General features: G+C 39.2%; 1 protein-coding gene across 1 annotated transcript in view; it reads left to right on the top strand.

The window, feature by feature from the left end:
• Nucleotides 1-15,912, top strand: part of IL1RAPL1 (interleukin 1 receptor accessory protein like 1) — a 728,553-nt gene that overhangs the window by 425,816 nt on the left and 286,825 nt on the right. The gene's annotated exons all lie outside the window — the stretch shown is intronic.

Raw genomic sequence — 15,912 nt, forward strand, 5'->3', positions numbered from 1 at the left:
AAGACATTTATGTATCCAATAGTCTGGTTTAATTATATTTTGCAAAAAGAGCACTCAGTTTTCCAGAGAAGCTTTCACCGAGGAGAGAGAAATTACTTGTCGGTGGGTCCCGTTCGGTAAGACATCGTCTGCTGCGTGCAGGCTCTGCATACAGTACACGCACGAGTTAAGACTACAGAGAAGTTCAGCAGCTATTTATTGACCAATGCCTACAGGAGACAACTGGCAGTAATGTGTTAACCTTTAATATATCCATACCGTGACTGAGCCCCCAGATGTGTGTGAGATGCCGATGGCGAGACGGCCATGGGACAGGGAAGAGTTGGGCTCTCTTGCTCCTCGAGGGTGCCTGATCCTCGGGCGTGCCGAGTTGTGCTGTTCCTGGGGTTTCTATTGGTTTTTTTCAAGATATCACAACTTTCATGGTAGCGTGTTTCCTCTGGAAATCTTTAGCTATTATTTTCTCGACAATTACAGTTATTTTTCCAATCTTGTATGGCTTTAGATTACATAGACTCTCACATCTTAAAACAATTCTCTCAGCAGAACTAAGCCAAAGGCTTCAAGCTGCACTGCACACACTTGGCTGTGGATCAGACAGTTGAATCCCTGGTCTGAGGATGGCAGGGAGCTCCAAACAAAGCAAAAAATTCAGACTATGCTAGTGAAGTACTGTGTAACATTACCTATATACCTAACTTCCCCTGGAAGGGAATCAGATGCCAATGAAGAATATTCATGGCTAAGAAAATAATGTGTTTCAACTGCCTTTGAGGATTCCTAGTACACCATTCCTTCTGAAAAACTCAGTCACTTTATTCAGATAGCTTTTCTTATAAATTACTTAGTCTTATGGTTAAAGAGTTGAATTAAACAATACTAAAATCCAAACCTGACAAATTCAAAAGTTGTGATTTCTGTTTGAAACAAACTGTTGTCATTTTAACATTTTTGTTCTGGAGGAAAATGGAGGAATATTTTTCAAAACTTTTGTCTGAAAGTAACAAAATAACCAATGCAGTTTGTAATAAGAAGCTCTGTCTGAAATTTCTCCATCTGATAACAACAACACTCAAAAGCTCCTAAAGGCAGTTTAAGTTCCCCAATACAGACTTTAAAAGACTGAGCATTTTGCTTTATAGGCACTCTTTTGCTTTGGTTTCTTTTTGGGAGGGGAATAAGGATTTCAAGGTTCAAAAGGGTATTTAATGCATAGTTCAGCTGTTGTAGTTTTAACATTGAAAAACGCATGCACATGGAAATGTTCAGGAAAAGCCAAACAAGCTTTATTGTTAATTGTTATTGTTATTCATCTTGGGTCAACTTATCCAAGTCCCTCACCTCTCAAATGATCACTCAGTTTCACTGAATTTAACATATTCTATATAAATTAACTACGGACATCAATTTCATTTTTATGCTTATAAAATGTCAGTTTCCTTCTTTATGCAAAATATCAAATTAAATTTTGAAAGGTTTCAGAGTGAGGTTTTTTTACATTGCCTTGATGAGAATGTGAGTCTTACCTCTTTGATGTTATTTTAATAGTCTCCAAGCTGTGGCATTTGTCCTTACTATTCTCTGACCAGTTAATAATTGAACATTGTCATATAAAAGCATGCTGATTTCTAAAGGTGGCATGACCAGATAATGTTCTATCTACAGGTAGAAATTTCTGGTTATAAAGTTAAAGAGCAGGAAATTTGATATGGAAATGTACAGATCTAGTATCTGAATAACCTTAAAGATTAATCTAGGCTTTGAAAAGCTGTATTTATCTGCAAAACAGACATTCTTAATGAGAGTAACATGAAGATAGTGGACTGCAGAGCACCAGTCTCCTCAGCCAAGGTACTATGAAGCATTTCTTCCTCAGTTTGTCAGCTGAACAGGTAAAAAGTGAAAGGATTGTTTGGAACTTACATAAGTACAAGCTAGACGTGTGTCTAATTGTCTTTTCAGTCCTGTAAATCGCTCTATTAATAGATTTTGTCAATATATTTCTATTTTATATCTTGTAAAGAAACTTAGGTAGTACTTGAAAGAATTCCGCAAGTATAGTTCTTTAGTCATACATGTGGGTATTATTTAATAACAAGATAATTTGATCTCCTTTATTGTTCAGGTAGATGCTTATACAAATGGAAGCATTCTGTTCATTCAAGGACTTGCCAATCTGAGGTGCATGGTTATGGCTTAGGCTAGTATTCTTCTTCAGAACAATTATTAATATTTTTAGAGAAAAGCATGTAAACACAATTGAAAATGTTCTGTTGTTTATGCCATAAACTGCAATGATGCTACACGTCATGTCAATCATATGCCCATACACCTTTTGAAAGTCTATGTTGTGTTGTCTCATTCGTTACGGCTTCTTACGTCAGATTAGGATGCTATTCCCCTGTACTACTAGGCATTTGTTGAAAAAGTTGGTGTGCTAGTCACTTTAAGCACAAAGAAAGTTGCACTGAAAGGTATTAAACTTCACATTTATTATTAAACTGCACAAGGTGTGACCAACACTGCTAATAAATGATGGTGCAAGACTCCTAGTCCTCTCAGATTCGTGGCAATAATTGTAATGAGTTCTTTCCACTTTGAAGTAATGGGCAGTTGAGGTTTTGAGAAGACAATACCAAACAAGAAAACATGTATTTCAGCAAATGAGGTGTCTTTCCCCAACTATGGCTCAACAGCAGTGACCGTGCTCATATCATTGTAGTGGAGTGTGTTTTTCGGTGTTTCTACTCATGGAAATGTATTTTGAAGACATCCACGCTGCTTCTGCATGGAGAATTTTGGAGATTATGAAGTCTGGTTATGAAAGGAATAAGATGCATTGGCACAGCAATATTAATTATGCTGTTTCATATATTACAGCCACCCCCCCCCAATAATTTCCTTTTAAGCATTTCTTTGAAAGGAAATGAAATGTTATTTACAATTCGTATTTCATATCAGTACAATATAACAGCAATACCCTGAGTTTACAGCCTGAAAAATATAGTAGATGGATAGTTAAAATCTTAAATTAAATTTTTCAATAAACTTGAGGCATATATTACAATTTCATCCACTGACATTTACTATAAGTAGTTAATTTTTTACTTTTTTTTTTTACTTTAGCATATTTTAGAACTATATTTAATTGCTGGAATTCCCAGAAAGGTCTATGAGACCATATTTCCTATAGCTTGGTATCTTTGAAAACCTTCTATTAACTGGCTTTAAGAAGCATTAGGCACAGAGAATCACAAAGCATTTGGCTTGTATATACTTGAACACTAGTAAAGCGTTTCTACCTGATGATTAATATTGCAATCCCAATACCATAGGTTTTTAACACCATAGGTCTGTCAAAGAAAAACAGACTTCTAATGACTGGTGATCATTTTTCTTTGTAGTTATCACCATTTCTGACTACTGCACTCAAGACTCAGCAAAGCCCAGGAATCCTATTTCATTTTAAAAATAGGAATATTTAAGTTAAGTTTTGCAAAACAATTTTTGTCACCAAAGAAAATGCTTTGGTGCATTTTTTAAAATTATCATTATGTTCTTAGCAGATCAAGGAATTGCTAAAGCTAAAAAGTTTCCTTTTCCTTCTGCATTTGGCAAGATTGCAAGTTGGTTTTCTTTCAGTATAAACCATCCCGTAATGTCTTTGGAAGATTAAGACTGAATAGACACAACTATTGTATAGGTCTTTCTGTTATCTGAAATATGTAAGTGTTAATATTACCCATTGATTCATGGGAAAACTGAAAAGCAGTTTAGCATAGGACAGACTAGTAAAAGCAGTGGAGGAAAAAATATATTAAAAAAACAGATCTCGTGAGTCTGTACCTTCTCACCTAAAGCCTTAGTGCTTCCTGCACCATTTGTCTGCTTGGTTGGACTTTGAATTTTTGTTCTGTAGTCTGTATTGATTTCTGAGTAGTTCCATAACTGAGCTTCATGGTCCTGGTTAATGCTCTAATACCAGGTTACTGAAATTATCTATCTTCCCCATAGAGGGTACATTCAGCTGCAAGTCATAGGAATGGTTTTCACACGGGTAGCTCTAAAGCATACTCGAGTGGACTAGTGGCAAAGCAGTCTGGGTTTTTTTTTTAGTTATTGGAAACATTATTTAGTTTTCCTTAGAGCAATCGCAGATTTATTTATTTTTTTCTCACTAAAAAATCGTTTTCTTTTTACTCCTTGATTTTCCTTGGAAAAGTGTCTGCCTGCAGTCATTCAAGACTTGTTTTTTATAGTATCTCCTGTATGATTTTGTGTCTGTGTACACAACTGCTATTTTTTGGGGTGGGGTTGTATATTGGCATATGGGCCTTTACTCTGTTAGCTTTGACTGTTTTAAATAGCTTTAAATTCTGCTCAGCTTTGGTATATGTACTCTTCTAAACAGAATTCAAGAAATAAATATCTCTCAGACTGTCAGAATTACACAATGATGCAATGTACTATAATATGTCTGAAGACCGTGTTTTTTCTTGGCACCATATGTAAGAAATTTGAGTAACAGCTGCTGACACAGGCAATAATTCTCAAAGTGAGTTTTTCCTCTCTGCTTTCAAAACTGTTTTGTTTCATTTATCTGAAAACAAGAAATTGTATAGTCACAGCATTTTTACTGTGGTACAGAAAGGTATTTAAAAATGTATTCCACATAAGTGGGCTGTCTTAGCACGTCTTTGCCATATCTTCTCTGTATTCTCTTCCCCATTTTATAAATATACTATCTGGAAGTGTAAATCTTTCTTTAACCTCCGTCTTACGAGATGCTGGTTTAATTATAATTTAAACACCCGGACAAACCCATATTTTCTTCCTTGTTTCTGGAACACATTGTCCGCTTCATGTTGCAGCTGATCCTGTTCTTATCTACTTAAAATATGCAAGAGGCATATGGGTCTTTACGCTCTGCAGCAACTTTTCATGGATTTATTTTATAAACCAATTTAATATTATTTCAAGGGTTTTCATTTTTCTATCCTCAGCTCTTCAGACAAAAATGCTGTTGGAAATGAGGATATTATGCACTAGCATCTGCTGACTACTTGGGTTAGAGACATAGTTTCCTTAAGAATCCAATTCCCTACCACTGTACCAATTGTAACAAGATTTATTTTCCTTCGGGATAATGAAAGGCAACCTGAGAAATGGCCTCGAACAGCAGTCTTCGGCCGTGTTTACGTGAGGCCGCGCGCGGTGCGTGCCTGGTCCTGGAGCGGGGTTGGTGCAACCTCCGTGATGGCATCTGCAGGGCGAGTTGCACAGAGACGACTCGGGAGACTTTATACTCCCATTTCTGATATCGGCTCTTGCAGGGTGAGCTGAGGACACCTGAAGTCTAATTAAGCCCTTGTGAAGGCACATGGTTGCGAGCTGACTGACTTCTGAAAGAATTTATTCCACCTTTTCTTCCTCCTCAGACAGGAAAGAAACTTAGTGGAAAACAGCCTTGCTCCAAGTCTGTCGAACTAAGTGGAAAAGTTCCTGTTTGCCGCAACTGACTTTAGATGAGGAACAAAGTGACCTTAATCCTTTTCTGTGATGCTTAAGAGATCACTCATCTCGGTGCCGGGCTTCCTCGCGGCCGCCCTTTCTACTTGCCCTGCCTATATTCTGCTGCTTCTCAAGACACAAACCGTTTCAAACACTTCTTTAAAAGTTCAGGGTTTTGTCTCAATGATCTACAAGTCACCAGTTGTAGTCTAAGCACACTTGTCTTCACTTATTTTGCAGGTTTAGAAAAAAAAGAAGTAAAATTTCAGAAACAAGAAGTAAAAAACCATGTAGCTTTGTATCTTAAAACACTCTTCCTCCTCTTTTTGAAAGGTCGATTCTTTTCTAATGTAAGATTTTCAGTCAAGGGCTTTCTTCTTGGGTGTTTATACACAACACCTAAAACAGGGAGGCATTCATTTTGACCGGAGCATTTTGACACTACTAGAATACAAATAATATGTTACAATTCTAACACTTGAACTACAGGAAAAGCATGTGGGATTTCAGTTTATTTTCAATATAAAGGCATTTGTAAGAATGGGTTTAAAATTGATGTGTACAGAGAGAGATAGATTTGTAAAATCTATGTTCCGTTGTAAACATTTATATGCCTCTACCATTGAGTATCTAACTGTGACCTATTAAAGAGATCATAAAGGCCAGCCTGCTTAGTAAATAGCAGCTGCATTCAGGTTCCTTCCATTGGCTAGACGATGAAAGCATCCAAGCCCTTGGTACAACCTTTTAGAAGTACTGAATGATACGTCCCTTTCAGGCGTCTTCTCTAGGGAGCGGGCCAGATTGTTGGCATGCAGCGGAACACTGCTACCTCTCGGGACAGAAAGCAGGAATCGGTCTGTGCTAGTTCTGCTCTGCCGTGCTGCCGCTTGGTCTCTTTTTCAGTTACTCGTTCAGTTACTCTACTGATCGCTTCGTTTTTTGGAAGCGATTTATTTTGGATGAGGTATTGATTAGAATTATTTTTGTGCCTTTTAGTTGTTTTTTTTATTATTGTTGTTGTTATTTTTATTAATTACAGAAGTGAAGGTTGAAAGTCTATTATGAGAAACACCAAATACTCTATCAAAACCCCACATTTTTTAACATCTGTTCATGAGCTATTATTGTTTGTTACATACTGGAGACATGGCTTTGTACCTGCAGCTACTCCTCTACCTCAAGACACAGAGGCTTTGAGCTTGTGCTACACATGTTTTGGAAAGCGTTTGAGAAGCACTATTGAAAACTTGTGTGATTCTGCATTTATTTTTCCATTCATCACATTATATGACAGATAAGGATTAGATTCAAGATGGTTTTGCTATTGATGCAGTGTAGATTTAAAAAAAAAGAAAAAAAAAGAAAAAAGTCAGAGCAAAGCAGAGAAAACTATAGCTTTTTAGGATGACAAAGTAAAAATGTTGAGTCATGGTCCAGATGAAGAGAAAGTAGCAAATACACCTTTAAAACTTAATAGACAAAATAAATTACTTCAAATTTAGAAAAGAACTCTGGCTTGGGCTGGCTGTAGGTAATGTATTTTATTGTCCTTTCTCAGTGCAGAAGTGGTCCCCACGTTTGATTCAAACTGTTTCTTTTGCAATGTAGTGTTCTTCTGGTCTTTTTAAAGACAGCTTTTCAGTCACGCTACATTTTATGGTCTTTTTCTGCCTTTTAGTATTCAAAATTATAATAGAATACTTGGTATGGTACATCAAAGTAATGTTCTTGTCTAGTCTCGAAAAGTGATGATTAAACAAGTGATACTCAAACAAGTGATGCTCCTGCCTACCATGTCATCTTTGTGTTGGTTCTGTCTCCTTTTTCTGTAACTCTGCAGAAAATCATGCAACTCATGTCTAATGAATGTACTTTTTGAAGATTACAGTATATAATAGCCTATCTAAAACAAAGTCATTTTTTAATGTATCAGGATATTGCAGAGCAGGATAGTAGACTAATAAAATATTAGAGAATAAGCGGCAGTAGAAATTAAAACCAATTTTTTTTCACATGCCTTTGGGATTCAAACTTACTTTGAGTGCCAGTAGGAACTTAATGATTTGCTCTTGTTGTGCATTAACCTTAGCTGGCTGTCAGATGCCCACCCAGCTGCTCTCTCACTCCCCCTTCTAAACAGGATAGGGGGGAAAAAATATGATGAAAAAGCTTGGGGGTCAAGATAAAGACAGGGAGATCACTTACCAATTACCTTCATGGGCAAAACAGACTTGACTTGGGAAAGAGTAATTTAATTTATTGCCAATTAAAGAGTAGGATTGTGAGAAACAAAGACAAAACTAAGAACAGCTTCCCCCAGTCTCCTCCTCCTCCTCAGGCTCAACTTCACTCCTTCATTCTCAACTCCTCTACCTCCTCCCCACCAACCTGGCGTGGCACAGGGTGACGGGGAATGAGGGTTGCAGTCAGCTCCTAACAGTTCATCTCCGCTGCTCCTTCCTCCTCACGCTTTTATCCTGCTCCACTGTGGGGTCCCTCCCACAGCAGACAGTCCTCCATGAACTCCTCCAACGTGAGTCCTTCCCATGGGCTGCAGTTCTTCATGAACTGCTCCAGCGCGGGTCCCTTCCCCGGGCTGCAGTCCTTCAGGCACAGCCTGCTCCAGCGTGGGTCCCCCGCGGGGTCACAAGTCCTGCCAGAAAACCTGCTCCAGCGCGGGCTTCCCATGGGGTCCCAGCCTCCTTCGGGCATCCCCCTGCTCCGGCGTGGGGTCCTCCCCGGGCTGCAGTTGGAGATCTGCTCCCCCGTGGACCTCCCTGGGCTGCAGGGGGACAGCCTGCCTCACCGTGGTCTTCCCCACGGGCTGCAGGGGAATCTCTGCACCTTTTTCCCCTGCCACCTCTGCAGCCCTCCACTGCCAACACCTTGCCCTGAAAACTCATTACAGCCCTTTATTTTTGCCTGGTTCTTCTAATCTACCCAGATGCGTTGCTGTTTGACAGAGGCTCAGTCACCGCTGTTTAGGCTACCTGCGTCTTGATTTCACTCTTGCCATTTTCCTGCTGTTACACATGGCTATGAATAGTTTGTGTAAATGCTGAACAGGTGGAGGAAAAAATGATAAGAGTCACAAGGAAGGGTCGTACTCATACACTACAAATAAAATAGGAATGCAGCTTTTTATTTCGTATGTTCTTTCTGGCTCCTGCTCCTTCACCCTGTAACACACTAATTCAGAAATAGAGTTGATTATGGAGAGTAAGTGTTCAAAATTGGATTTAAATTATTTCTGTGATATTTAGTCTTATTACTATGGGGAGGAGTGGGAATGTAGTCTTTCCATGTCAGTTACTCCTCTGCAAAATAACACTTTTACGCTTCATGGATGATGAGGCAAATGTATTACAGAGTGTGAAACGCTCGGCTGCCTTTGGTTGAGGTCACAGGCAAATACCTGAGCTGGAGACGGATGGCGTTTTGTGTCGAAATACGTCTAGCGGCAAAGCGTACCGCTTGTACTTGGGGTGAGGTCTTTTCTGCTGGCGGTAGTGATCAGCTGTCATCGCTGCGACAGCACGTTGTTCATTATTCAAGATGGATGATTATTGAATTATTTTGTGTGCTATACTCGGTTTCTTGAGTCAATTGCTGGATTGGTTTTGGAGAAAAACAGGGAAAAATAAATCTGAATTGTCTTGTTTGGTCTGTGATGAGTCTTCCCTTTAAAGGGGGAAGAGGGTTGTATGAAAACATGTCTGAATTAAAGTAGTTACCAGATATTTGTGTGAACGTAATCTCACTTTACTGGATGTTTGCATATACTGAATGAAAAAGGGATAATTTTTTTAATGGTCAAATAGAACAGCTGTTTTGAAAACCAAACTGAATATTCATAAACTCTCTTCCTGCCTTATTTAACTGATTTGAGCTTTCAAAATCTAATGCTTCCTCGGAAGTTGTTCTAGAATTGTAACTAATAATCTTCCCATGTTTATACAACATGCAAACACACATATGGTACATATAGAGGCATTATCCTCGTTTTAGCTAGATTTTGTTGACAAAAAGACGATAGATCATTTAACAAATATATCATTTGCTGACTTTATTGCAGTTTTATAAGAGGTGCTGTTATAAAAATGGGTATGACATTTGCATTTCTGTTTAATTGCTGCGGAGTGAACATAAAAAGATAAGAGAGCCAAGAGAGCTTATTAAAACTGAAATGAGGGCAAGTGATAAAAGAATGATATTTTAGTGGTGCTGCAGTCAGATCTGTCACTCTCCCCTCAAAACCAATCTTATTCTTGGATTTTTTGGTGGGGAGAGAGGATGGAGGGTTTATATAACCACTCTCTTTTCTTTCGAGTTACGCTTGATATACAGGGTCTCTCCATGCCTGTATTCTAACTTGGGGGCCTCAGTAGCCCAGGTGACCTTCTCAAGAATAATGTCACTTTTTTCCTACCCTGAAGTAGCTTTCCCCCTTCCCCCCCCCTTGCCCCCCTTTTTTCCTTTTTGCCCCCCCCCCTTTTTTTTTTCCCTTACTTCCCCCCCTGAATAAACCGAGGTTTCTGTAGGGGCTCCTGAGCCCCACCATGGCATGCCTCATAGCCACAGCTCTGAATTCCAACATGTCCAATGAGATTTACTAATTGACAATTAGCTTTTTAGAGAAAGCATCGAAAGGAAAGTTTTGTAGTTTGATACGTTAAGCGTTAGAAAGTTAGGAAACACTGATCTATACTGGGTGTGTAAATCAGCGAAGTTCACAGTGAAAAATAATGTATAATCATATAACTAATAACTGATTCATACTGTAACTACATAGAAAGGTAGAGCTAAAGGCATATAGTTACCACCTAAGTCAGGGCCTTCCTTTTTTTTTTTTGCATTTCATCATAATCAAGGCAGTGCTTTTTAAAATAATTTTGAAAAAATTCTCCTAGTTTTAAAACATTGACTATCTATCTATATATAAATGTGCATATGCTGTATGCCACTGTAGGGACTTCCCTCTGCTTCTGAATATCACATACCATGTTGCTGTCTGAAACCACCACAGACGATATTTTTCTTTAAGCCACGAGTCCAGCTGTGCAGGGAAACTACAGGAGGAAGCTGTCTTGGAGGAATCTGTGTGCTGGAAGAGGCGGCCCATCTCTCCTCTGGTTAGGCGTTTCAGCAGATTGCGGCGAAATTCTGCTTTGTCAACAGAATAAGCCCAGTTCTGCCGAGTGTTCAGCGCAGCCTTCAGTCACAAAGTAATGATGAGCTGTCACTGAACTGATACGGGAAACGGAACTCCGTTACACAGCTTTGCCCACAAAAAAAAAAAAAAAAAAAAAAAAAATTCAATTCTGTTCTCTGCAGGGAGATTCATAACTCCTGATATAGAGCTGTATTAGCTTGCACCAAAATTGAGAAAATCTGCTCAAATAAGTAAAATCTACACAAGACTTGCTTTTTGGTGTTCAATCTTGCTTGTCCAGAACTGATAGCTTACAATTAATTTAAAAAGGAGGAACAGTGCCCTGAAATTCAAAGGCTTTCTGGGACTGGGTTATAAATACTGACAGCTGAGATAGCCTCAACTATTTCTAACCGAAGTATAACCGCGGGATATGGCTTTTCCTTCAAACACACATCTTGTTTGAATAATTGCGTATGATGATGCTCTGAAGGAATGCCTTCCAAAACCCATGATTTGTGGAATTAAGTCTTCCTAGTAGTTTGGTTTAGCTGGGTAGTCTGCAATGAGAAGCTGTAGGAGTAAGGAATAATCAAATATTCTATTCCTAGTGAACCTCCATCTTGCTCTAACAAATAATACTGAAGTGCTAATAGTACTTATCGGTGCAGTTTGGGTTTGGTTTATTAGGTTTTTGCAGTTTGCCATGTTTACTGTGAAAGAGTAATATTATCAACACTCATTGTGAAATAGCTGTAGAAACTAAAAAACACATATGAAGCCAGGAAAGCTGTTCTGATACTGTTTTCCTATGAGTGTTTTCTATTGTATGAAAACAACTTTGGTTTTATAACTATTTTCTTTTCATAGTGATAGACTGGGTTGCTGTCATGCTAGAGGGCTCTTGGGGTAATACTGATGTTTGTCAGAGCTATCATACATTAAAATTGATGTTTGCTTTTATGATGCAATATGTTTTAACTTTTTTTAACATTTTTTTTGAGTTCCGTCCTTCTTACATAAAGTTGCCGTGTTTCAGATATTTTGACTGTGTTATGAGGAATGAGCTTATTCATTCCTTCATTCAAACATACAGGAAATGTAGAAAACTTCCATTTATTGTTCCAGTTTTGATAATATATCCTTCATTTCTGAGGCAATTTACATTTCAGTGTATGTATATTTATGCATTTGATTAACAGCTGTACTGCAGCCATTGATATTTTGTAATGACTGAGATTCAAAAATTAGGTTGATTTAATTTAATAACAGGAAAAAACTGTAATTGTATGTGCATCCTTAAAGAAGGTGCAAATAAATTCTTAAAGGCCAAATATTATGTTGTAAACACGTTTTACAATAACATAAGATATTCTTGTCCCTAACACCAATGTATACATGTAAAAAGGAAGAATCCGCCTCTGTAGATTGAAAACTGTAGGACTTCTGCTATTGATCTCAATAGCAGCAAGAGTCTCATAAATTCCAACCAGCAGAAGAAGGAAGCAAAATATAATATGAGAGCTTCAAAATTGTCTTCCTCAAAACGTTTGTGTTGCGTCGGTGCTTTGGACAGTTCAACAAAACCCTTTCCTTGCATATTTTCTGTGGTGTACTACAATTTGTGCTCTTATTCCAGATCTCAGTGTTTCAGTGTTGCTTTTTATCTTTCAGTAATTGCAAATTGAAATATTTATGAGTTATTTTCCTCCTCAAAAAAAGAGGAAAGAGAGAGAAATTACACAGAAAGCTTCAGTGTTATGGAGTAGCAGTTACTAATCCGTAATTACAATGGAAGATTTCCCATAACAAGCCCTGTTAAAAAACAAACAACCCTTAAGTTGCTCAGAAAGAAACAGATTTTTCTGATTTTTTTTTAAATATGTTCTCTCTCTCTCTTTCTCTCTCTCCTCACAGTACAATTTGGTGACCTTTATAATTATGCTATCCCAGAATTTTATCTGGTATTTTAGCTCCTATTTTATGTTTGTTTTGTTTGTAGTAGCTCCAAAACTGGTTAGCTTAGAAGATAAATATTTCTGTTATTTTCTTGGCCACTAAAAAAATAAATGTTTTGAGAATATTTAGGACTTAAGGAATTTATATTGATGCGTTATCTATATATTTATAATGAGATTCATAGTGTAAACAAATACGTTTTCGAAGTAGATTAGAGTGGGGGTAGAAATGGTAGGGAAAAAGAAAATCATAACTTTCAGAGAAAACCCAGGTGGAAGAAATACCACTGTGAAGCTGAACATTAAGAAAACAGAAGTTGTATTTCAAGTTTTCTAGGAAGGTGCAGAAACTGATTAGAGGTTTTGTGTGCATTTTCTTTGATTTTGGAAAGTTTCAGAAAATCTTTAGACAGCAGCATTGCCAGAATATGATGCATTCAAATGTAGTTGTGACAGTTTGCGAGTGTGATCGTTACTTTTAACCACAAGATGCCATGAATTGAAAGTCTTTAGATTAAACAGCGAGCACTTTATAGGAAAAAAATGGTCTTGGAGAGACACCTGATGGGAGTTTTGTCCAGGAGAGTGACCAAGCGAGCAGAAGAGACCAGTTAGAAAGAGATGCAGGGAAAGACCCAGCTGGGAAAGCTAAGACGACCTGGAAGATGTCTGTGGCCTGTCAAGACTGTCGCCCTGTCTCGTCTCTGAGAACGGGTTGACGAGCTTCACTTTTAACATAAATCTACTGATACCTCGTCTGCTGTCACACGTGTAGTGTCACGTTAGATTGTTTAGTGCCTAAAGATGATCCTGGAAACCACAAAGGCTCAGTGAGGGTCAGGGGAGCAGTGACGGGTAAGAAACCCCCATGACCCGTGAGTGGAAAACCACCCAAAGAAATCACTTGGAGAGGCTCCCTCTCGCAAAGGCCTTCGGGCTGAAGGGCATGTGAGACTTACTGTGGGATGCAGGAGGAAAAGCATTTTTCGTTTAGGTAAAAAATATCACTGAACGATGTTTTGAAGGGATTCTGGCGAATTTATTTTGGAACGTTTAGGGGAAGGACCATAGGTGGGAAAGAGACTAAGGTGTATTGAGAACAAGCGTGGGAAATAGATGGAGTACAGGGTAAAAGGGAAAGGGATGGGGGGAAAAGGAGATAAAAGGCTGTCCGGTGTAAATAGGCTGATGGTGAATACTCTTGTCTGAGCCCTGCAGTCTGTCCCGTCATCTCATTAAAGGGCATTTCTATCTGCCACGTGGCTGCGTTGTCTACGCTAAGCAGGTGTTGGTACGTGGTAGTGAACTTCAGCTGGGGAGGAGGAGACGATGTCCGAGCTCCAGCGGCTGCTGGGGGCTGCGAACCTCTCGTCCCAGTGCCAGCAACTGGGGAGAGCAGTGGGACCTGGGGGCAGCTCCTTGTTCTCTGTATACATTCCGCTAGCTGACTTCATCTTCACCAGCTGGAGGGGAAGAGCTGCGTTGGGCCAGCTCTGCCGTTCACGTCCCTGCGAGCGCTGTGCATCTGTCTAGGTGTCTGCCTGCGTGACCGGCTGTGTGTGTGCACGTGTGTGCACACGTGTGCACGCGTGTGTGTCTGCGCACCCTCACGTATTGGGTGCTTAGCCTGGCTGCTGGCTGGACCTGGTGCACGGAGCTGCAGCATCTTCTCAGCTCTCTGGTTACTGGGTTCAACCGCCTCGAACAAAGACATCAAGAGTGCAAGCAGAAGTCACGTTTCTGAACAAATGGCTAGAAAATAGCTATCTAACCCAAATCGTTGTGAATATTAAAATACTTGCAAATAGGTATGAAATCAGCCATGAAAAATGTGGCAAAGTGTTTAATCAGTACAGGAATTTACAGTTTCTCTTTGTTCTTCTTGCCCAATCTGAAGAAAAAAATTGTGACTGAAATAGATTGCAGAAACAAAAATATAAAACAGAAAATGTGGTACATAAAGGACAATAAATTTTCTATTCAGAAGGAGTTTATATAGTCATTCAATTCTCTACTGATTTACAAACTGATGGCAGGGGTTTGAGCCATAGCGTATTTATAAACTGAACTAAACTGTGTTATAAAGCTATTCCTATATTTAGATGGTGGGGAATTTGGGGGTGAAGCTAGGTCACAAGGACCAGCAGATGATTAAGCTGGCAGCACCGGCCCAGCTGGAAGCTGTGTCCTGCTACAGGAGGAGGCAGCCAGCCGTGCCAAAGTAGACATTCTGTTTTTCTGACAAATGAAGTGGGCTTTTCTGTGAGACCACCCCCAAAAAATAATGTGTGAGACGTCTCTGCTACTGTCCCTCATATATCTCTGCTGAAAGACACTGGCATGTAAAGGTTGGGCCAGGGTCCAAGTGAAAAAGAAGAGCCAGTGACTTTCAATTATCTGAAACGTATTTAGCCTCCTTCAGTTTACCTTTTACATTTGAGATGTGGATTAAAATGTGTAAAGCAAAAATTCATTTTTTAAAACTAAAATAGCTTACACAGGCACGCTTGAATTAGGTAAAATTATTCAAAGCTGTCTGTGCAGAAATGCTTTCATACATTCATTTTGCCACTGCTCACATGACTTTGGATTTTCATGTCTGGATATTCTGGATGATTCATGCTTGTGAGGATGGTGAAAACTAAAACAAGAAATGAAAATATATAGTCATAGTGTCTGGCACCTGTCTGTGCCTTATCCTCATACCTCTGTTCATTGGGGCAGCTGAAGCCTCTGTAACCTTTCCATTTTTCACCTCAGAGTTATTTAGCCTGGTGGCTGATAATAATATGAGACAAAGAATAGTATGGTTTCATATGTTTGAAACTTGAGGCTCTGCTGAATTCTCAAATGCGTCACATTTTGCTCGGGGCTGGCCACTGGAGATGGAAACCTGGCATCGAGAGGCATGAAGGTGGACGGCTCTTAGCTTTTTACATCGTGTCAAGACGATCAGGAAAACAAGAATGAGTTTATTTGAGGATGCTGCAGAACAAGAGAATTACTCATTCTTTTACATGGAGTCTCAACTTGTGCTTTGAGAGCCTTGCAATAAAAAGCGTGCCCCTCTGGCTGCCCTAGCCACTTCAAGAAATTAGTTCCAAGGAATCCTTGAGTGCCATTTACCTAAAATGGCTCACTGAACTCTCTTTTCTTCTCTGCGAAGTTGATTATTTTTATGCTTACAGTCTTGGAGACCACGGACAACATGCAGATACGTGTTTTGTGTTTTCAGGAGACACTCCATCGGGCAACAGTTCTTCTTGGTGTCAGCGTGAGAAGAAATAG

Source organism: Haliaeetus albicilla, chromosome 6, assembly GCF_947461875.1.
Source record: "Haliaeetus albicilla chromosome 6, bHalAlb1.1, whole genome shotgun sequence".
NCBI lineage: Eukaryota > Metazoa > Chordata > Aves > Accipitriformes > Accipitridae > Haliaeetus > Haliaeetus albicilla.